This window comes from Mus pahari, chromosome 4 (genome assembly GCF_900095145.1).
Source record: "Mus pahari chromosome 4, PAHARI_EIJ_v1.1, whole genome shotgun sequence".
NCBI classification, from domain to species: Eukaryota; Metazoa; Chordata; class Mammalia; order Rodentia; family Muridae; genus Mus; species Mus pahari.
The window spans coordinates 15,805,617-15,813,876 of record NC_034593.1 but is presented as its reverse complement, the minus strand read 5'-3'; the positions used below and the strand labels follow the sequence as shown (position 1 = coordinate 15,813,876).

The window sequence follows — 8,260 nt, the reverse complement described above, 5'->3', positions numbered from 1 at the left end:
AAACAACTTGACCAAAAATCTGTCACAGAATTTTGAGACCATTAAAACAAGTTTAATGAGAAAAGAAAGAAAGAAAGAAAGAAAGAAAGAAAGAAAAAAGAGAAGAGAAGAGAAGAGAAGAGAAGAGAAAAGAAAAGAAAAGAAAAGAAAAGAAAAGAAAAGAAAAGAAAAGAAAAGAAAAGAAAAGAAAAGGTTTCTATTTGTACAGGTCAAACAAAACTTCAGTAGACTCTTTAGCAATTTCAGGCCTGGGAACACAATGATTGATTAGCCAGAACCAAATGTCCATATGAGTCAACTTTTCTTTGATGACCCACTGTTGCCTTCTGGACCCTGTCTCCTCAAGGCCCAGTTAAACCCATTGCATTTTAATTCATCGAGCAGTAGCATTGCTGATGTGCTCTTACCATTTTGTGTCTTACAGGATTCATGAAGGGCATATCTTTGGGGCCTTCCCATTGTGGAAAATTAGGTTTTACACAAAGTACACACTCTAACATTGCAATTTCCCTAAGCCTTAAAATACCTTTATCAACACTAAACCAAGGGATAGCATACATCCCTAACTCCTTTCCTGTAGGCCATCTTGTTACACTTTTTGAGTGCTGGAGAGATGGCTTAGTGCTTAAGAGCACTGACTGCTCTTCCAGAGATCCTGAGTTCAATTCCCAGCAACCACATGGTGGCTCACAACCATCTGTAATAGGGTCTGGTTGTAGGAGGCTACGGCCCCTCCCCTGGACTACCCAAAGCCGCACCTTAAAGATGGTACCTGTCGGCTATGGAGCTTGGGGTAAACAAGTCCATATTTGGTGGTGATATGTTCCCACTATTCTGGTTGGCTGAGGCCACGTGCCTGGTGAGGTGACGTGGCCTGCCACGATTGGAGTGGATATGAGAGTATAAAACAGCTTGTAGCCCGGGGCTCGGGGGAGATGAAGAAAGAAGGTTGCTGAATAAACTGCTGAGAGAAGAACTGGTGGTTGCATCTTCCTTGCTGGTCAAGAGAGCAGACACAACATCTGGTACCCTCTTCTGGTGTGTCTGAAGAGATCAATGGTGGTGTACTCATATTCACAAAATAAATAAATAAATCTTTAAGAAAAAAAATGAAAGACACTTTCTTTTCCCACTGTGTGAGGTTCCATATTAAACCTATAACCTCCATTCTGGGGGCTGTATCAATACACTCAGCCTTACCCAGTTTTATGTTCCTTCCATTATCCCATACTTTTAACATTCATTCCCATGCTTGAATGAATATGCCAACTCATTAAGCTCTTAAGTATTACTGTGCACCACCTCATGGACTACACTTCCTACCTCTCCTCTAGGAGCCATTTGTGCCTTAAGTCTGGTGATAGGTCTAGAGACAATTGGGAGGTCCTAAGGGACATCAGTGTTGTCTTGCCTGTCATTTCTTTCAAAGGTCACTGTTGGTTTAGCAGACAAAGGAATATTAATTTCCTCAGTGTTAGGTAGAAAAGACACTATTTCAGAGGGTAGTGGGGTTAGTACATCTTCTAATGAGGTACTGCCTCAGATAAGATCAACCTTAAGAACCTGAGAGTTCAAAGTTCTCAGTTTCAGTATGGTCCTTCCACACACCTCCATTCAAAGTTACAGGATTCTATTCTTTACCCATTACTGTCCTGACTTAAACTGCCAATATTCTCTGAGCATGGGACATCAGTTTTGATTGTGATTGGGTTGATTTTCTGCAGCTTGAACTCTGTGGCTGCTGGAGAAAGGATTCTGTTCCAGGAGACACTTAGAAAGCTTTAGCAGGAGAAGGTCAATGTTATCACCAAGTTCATCGTCATCCTTCACCTTTCGTGCAAGCATTTGGTTCATTTAATGATGGTGCTCATTCCTACCATTTGCCAACTCATCCAGAGATGCTAAAAGCAACCAACCAGCATCGTTTCCCTTATTTGTTTTCACAAATTGTCATACGTGTGAATCAGAATAATCATGAGTATTTATCTCCTCAGGTTTGTAAAATAGTGCACACCATGGTCTTTTATCATTCTCTGACCTCTCAGGAGAGGCTTGGGTACTGGAAAATTGGAAAGTCTATTCAAATTACATAAACAAATCATCTTTATACTTCTGTTGGTCTAGAAGAGCAAAATCTATATTTTTCAGAGTTCTATAGATTAACAGAATTTATAGATTAAGTCTCTCTTTGTGTCTCCCTCTCCTTCCCCCTTTATCTCTCTCTCTCTCTCTCTCTCTCTCTCTCTCTCTCTCTCTCTCNCACACACACACACACACACACACACACACACACACACACAACTGCAAACGTGCCATATATAATGCTTGTGAAGGAATGGAATTGGTAGTAATGCAAGAGCAAGCACACAAAGAGCAAAGGCTTCCTGGTTCCATGTCCATGTATAGGCTTCCAGCAGAAGGTGTGGCCCAGGTCAAAGGTGACTTTTTCCAGCCCCAAGATCCAAATTAAAGGTGTATGTTTCTACAAAATCTGGATTAAGAGTGCATCTTCCTACTTCAAATTAAACAAACATCCCTCTGAAGTATGCGCTCCATTTTTTAATTTTAGTTAATTCCAGATGTAGGCAAGCTAGCAATCAAGAGTTGCCATCACAATAAGGTAGGTACATGCCCTCAAAAAATTGGCATAATGCACTTCACAGTCAATTCAAAATGAATTCTGTGCTAAGTATGCTAAATTTTTTCATTTAACATAGTTTTAATAGATTAATACTTAGGCACAGCCATGTATAATATAAGTTAAGTCCTTTTTGGAAGGAGTTAATAATACTGCTATTCAAGTTTTACAAGAGAATCAACAAGCTAAAATTTTGGAATATATCCATACACTTCCTCCAATTTCTAATAAAACAAAATGTCCATCCTCTTCAATATTCAAATTTGGTCCACAAAGTTGATTTAGAGATTATCTGGGAGAGTTACCTTAAGCTACTGTGATGGTTTATATACATTTGGCCCAGGGAGTGGCACTATTAGAATGTATGGCCCTGTTGGAGTAGATGTGGTCTTGTTGGAGTAGATGTGTGACTGTGGTGTGGGCTTTAAGACCCTCATCCTAGCTGCCTATAAGCTAGTATTCTGCTAGCATCCTTCAGATGAAGACTTAGAACTCTCAGCTCCTCCTGCACCATGCCTGCCTGAATGCTGCCATGTTCTCACCTTGATGATAATTGACTGAACCTCTGAACCTGTAAACCAGCCCCAGGTAAATGTTGTCCTTATAAAAGTTGCCTTGGTCGTGGTGTCTGTTCACAGCAGTAAAACCCTAAGACAGAACTTGTTACCAAGGACTGGGGTATTGCTGTGATAGGCCTGACCATGCTTTTGTTTGGAAGAGTGTGGATTTGGGGACTTCAAATTTGGAAAGCAGTGGAATGCTTTAAATCAGACTTAATGGGCTATCCTAGTAGGAATATGGAAGACTTGTTAATGAGAATGATTTGAATTGTGTGGACTTGGCCCAAGAGATTTCAGTGGAGAAATTCAATATGTGGTCTAGAGACTGTTTTTGTGGTATTTTGGTAGACTGGATACTTTTTGCCCTTGCCTGAAGAGTCTGCCTGAAGCTAAGATGAAGAGATTCAGATTAGTTGCATTAACAAAGGAAGTCTCAGAAACGCCCATCATAGACTTTGTCCTCTGGTTAAGTCTCATGGAGAGCATTTTAAACAAGCATAGCAAGCTGAAAAAGGAAAAATATAAAATATATGGTTCTAGTATTAAAGGGGTGTTGGGCATTGAGCTATACACAGACAGTCTGGTTTACAGTCAAGTTGAGGTTTGAACCCTGGGACCCCGTGGTGATAATTCACCTTCATGGAACTCTGGCTCCTGAAGAAGTTACAACCCCCCCCCCAAACACGGCCCCCACAGAGGAGCATGGTTAATAGCCACATAGGCAATGTCCCAAGCTTCTGACCTTCAGGCTAGACTCCTCCCCAGTTACCTAGCAACAGTAAAGATAACAGCACACCATAGGATGGACTGCTTGGCCCCACCTTGCTCTCTCACTCCTCTTATTCCCCTTACTCTCCTCTCTCCTCTCTCTCCCTCTTACTCTCTAGCCTTTCTTTTCTATCTCTTTTTTTCCCTTTCTCTCCTCTTGGCCATGACCAGTCTCTCTCTCTCTCTCTCTCTCTCTCTCTCTCTCTCTCTCTCTCTCTCCCTTACCTTCTCTCCTTTCTCCCTGCCTTTCTACAATAAAGCTCTAAAATCATAGATTGTCTCTGTTCATCAAGGCTTGCTGTGCTTACTCTCACCTGCGTGGGAACCTCTTTCCCTCTGCCCTCTCTCCCATAACCCCAGGGCTACAGGGTGTCACCCCAGGGCCTCCGGTTGGGAGCTGCCCCTTGTCCATCCCCCGTTTAGTGGGGTCAGTGGCTTAGATGCCCACCTGGGGCTGAGTGGAAAGTGTCTGGCAGCCTTCCCACATCCGCCTGCCCAGAGCACAGGAGGAACTCTTGCTGGACATGGGCTGTCCTTCCTCCACCCTCTTCCCGCACTCCTTTTAGTTCCCACAAGGGAGCACCAGGAAGTGAAATAGAGCTGAAGTCTGAGTTCAAGGAGATAAAAAATATTATGGGAGTAGGACTTTGGGGCAAGATCCTACCCAGCTAAATTTAGGTTCAGGCATTGTAGTACAAACCTTTAATCCCAGGAGGCAAAGACAAGCAGATCTCTGATTTCAAGGACAGCCTAGAACAAAGCAAGTTCTAGGTGAAGAAAAACTTTTCCAGGCTTGGTGGGCCACACCTTTAATTCCAGTGCTTAGGAGATAGACATGCAGGTCTCTGAGATCAAAGTCAGTCTACAGAGCAAGTTACAGGACAGCCAATTTTAGGTAGTGAAGGAGTTTGGAAACCGAAAGTTGATGATAATGTAATAGAATAAGGGGACCGGCCATGTTCCAGCCTTAGCAAGCAGCAGAACTTGGCAAGTGCAAGAGCATTTTGGCCAAGTGGCTCTGGCAATAGAGTCCAGAATAGAAGGGACTACTGGGGCAACTGATGCTGGTTAGCTGGAGCTAATTAATTAGTGGTGATTAAGAAGAGACCAGAATCAATGAAGTGAAATCTTCTGGGAAGTGTTTTCTGAGAACACAGAGAAGCTGTGTTCCACAGATAACCAGGGTTGTACCTTGTGCTGCAGCTGGACTTGGTAATGTATAAGAGTCACCCAGGTGGTACTGGTTTTGAGGCATGAAGGGGTCATGAAGAGCAGCTGTAGCTTGGCACTGTGAGAGGCCAAGGAAGGCCAGGTGGAGGTGTGGCCTCAGTTGTAGTTGATGGTGTAGGACTGAAGGGATCAGCAAAGGAGTTGTTGCTTGGCACTGTGAAGAGAACCTATAAGAGGCTATTGGTGAAGCCTCATTGCAGCAGAAGACCTCAGCATATTGGAGATGCCAGTACCATGGGATGATCACCAAGAACAGCAGCAGCAGTCAAGTGGATCAACCTGAGCTTAGAGTGCTACATAGGGCAGAGCTAGAAAAGTGATGCCAAGCCTTTGGAGGAGCCTAGAAGATCATGTGTGGATCCCAGGCATTGGATCTGTAACACTGAAGTGACATGGAGACCCCAAGATGTTTGAGATGCTAAAGCCATAGGATATCTGCTGAGGAAAGCTGCTAACAGAGAGTAGAACCACCCCAGGAGAAAGAAATGTGTTGCAGTCAACAAAGATGAAAAGGAGTTTGAGATCTGAAGACTGCTTTGACATCAGCCATGGAGATGCAGAGTTTGGAGTTTGCCCAGCTGGTTCCTGTCTTGCTTTGGGGGTTATAGAAGTGATTTGATGGGTCTAAGAAGAGATTTTGAACTTTGGACTTTTAACATTGTAGAGACTACTATAAACTATGGGAATTTTTGAAGTTGGACTAAATGTATTTTGCATTATGCTATGTTTAGGTACGGCCCCATAGACTCATGTGTTTGAACAAGCCCAGAGAGTGGAATGTGATGATTTGTATATGCTCAGCCCAGAGAGTGGCACTATTAGAAGGTATGGTCCTGTTGGAGTAGGTGTGTCGCTGTGGTGTGGACTTTAAAATCCTCATCCTAGCTGACTGGAAGCCAGTATTCTACTAACAGCCTTCAGATGAAACTGTAGAACTCTCAGCATCTTCTGCACCATACCTGCCTGGATGCTGCCATGTTCTGGCCTTGATGATTATGGACTGAACCTCTGAACCTGTAAGCCAGCCCCAATTAAATGTTGTTCTTTTAAGAGTTGCCTTGGTCATGGTGTCTGTTCACAGCAATAAAACCCTTAGACAGCTACTAAATGAAAATCTAAATTTTAATAGGATTTCCAGTCAATTGGCATGTATGTTACAGTCTAAAAGGCTTTGTTATCTCATACAATGGTAACTCAATGCAAAGAGGACTCCGACAATGGGTCATTCACTTGTAGTATCATTTGAGAGAAGATTGTAATGGCAATCTCAAACTGTTTGTATTTGGTTCAAAGTGGTAATGTCAGAGGAAGTTGGATGTAGACAAGGCTTGCTGCTGGGTTTTTTGCTTGTTTCGTTTTATTTTGTTTGGTTTTCAGTGACCTCGATGCAGGTAAAGCCATACTATTGAATTCACTACAGAAGAGACTATCAGAACAAACTACTGTGAAGCAGAGTTGGATTAAAAGATCCTTTTTAGGAGTTGGGGAGAGAGCTTATCGGTTAAGAGCACTGACTGCTCTGCCAGAGGACCTGGCTTTTATTCCTGGCATCCACATGGTAGTCACAACTATCTATAAGTGTAGTTCCAGGGGCATCCCATGCTGCTTTTCTGGCCTCCATGGGAACTACACAGCTGTGATATACAGATATACAAGCAGGTAAAACACACACATAAAATAAAAATAAATAATATTTTAAAAGATTTATTTATTTATTCCATGTATGTGAGTACACTATCGCTGTCTTCAGACACACCAGATGAGGGCATCAGATCCCCATTACAGATGGTTGTGAACCACCATGTGGTTTCTGGGAATTGAACTCAAGACCTCTGGAAAAGCAGAACATGCTCTGAACTGCTGAGCCATCTCTCCAGCCCAGAAATAAATAAATTTTTAAAGACATTTTTAGCATAGATCTTAAGCACAAGGGTTAATTGAGAGGTGCTCAGAACAAGAACAAGCCATATTCAAGCAAGAGCCTTTTTGTAAATGTGACTGTCACTTTCATTTCCTCAGATGAAGGGACGAGATGAAAACTCGACTCAAGCTTTTATGGATACATGGCTTGGTCTGAGCCCGGAGCATTTTATCTAACTATCCCTAGGCCTAGGCAGGAAGCTCCTAGCCTCCATGCAATCTAATCTTCTGTAAGCCTGAACCTTGAAGACTTAAGCTTCCAGTCTTTGTCTGCTGCATAGGCCTAAAATGTTTCAGCCTTTGAGACTTACTGCTGAATAAATTCACTCTTTCTAGCTCTTTCTTAACTCTGGCTGGCTGGTTCAACTCAGCTGTTCTGACTCAAACGCCTCTCCATGCTGACTGATTCAAACTGGCTTTTCTCAACTGATTGAATTGATCTGCTTGGAAAGACTGCCTTGAACCACACACACTGAACTGCTCTGAACTGAAGCCTGTCTCCCTCCCTGCTCTTTAAGTAACTTCTCTTACCTGTATTCTCCTGACAGTCGGGCATATTCTATCATTCTGTCAAGTCTTTCTCTGATTTGTCATTTTGTCTGCCCCTCAACTGGATGTTATTGTTTGGGATTAAAGATGTGTACTAAAGGTGTGTCTGTATTCCAACCCCTGGGATCAATGGTGTATATTCCAGCCAGAGGGATTAAAAGTGTGTGGCATCTCTGCAGTCCAGCTGTGTCATATATTTGGATGTAACTCCTTGCTAGAGTAGCCCTGTTCCTGGATTAAAACCCCTCTGCACTTCTTACGGGAGAGTGGCTCTTTATTGTCTTTACAATGGTTATACCCATGACCCTGAGGCTTTCTGAACATAATTTACAACAAGACTTGAAGATTAAACAAAACTTAAACTTTAAGTTAATTTTAGAAATTAATTGAAAACATCCAAGCTTATTTATTTATGTAAAAGAATTTTCTTTTGTAAATATACTCATAAATTTCTTTTTTCTGTGCCTTAACTTTTGTTGTTTGTTTGTTTTTGGTTTTTTGAGACAGGGTTTCTCTTTATAGCCCTGGCTGTCCTGGAACTCACTCTGTAGACCAGGCTGGCCTCGAACTCAGAAATCCGCCTGCCTCTGCCTCC

General features: G+C 42.5%; 1 pseudogene across 1 annotated transcript in view; it reads left to right on the top strand.

The window, feature by feature from the left end:
• Window positions 1-8,260, top strand: part of LOC110320229 — a 13,711-nt pseudogene that overhangs the window by 1,865 nt on the left and 3,586 nt on the right. The window lies entirely within an intron of this gene.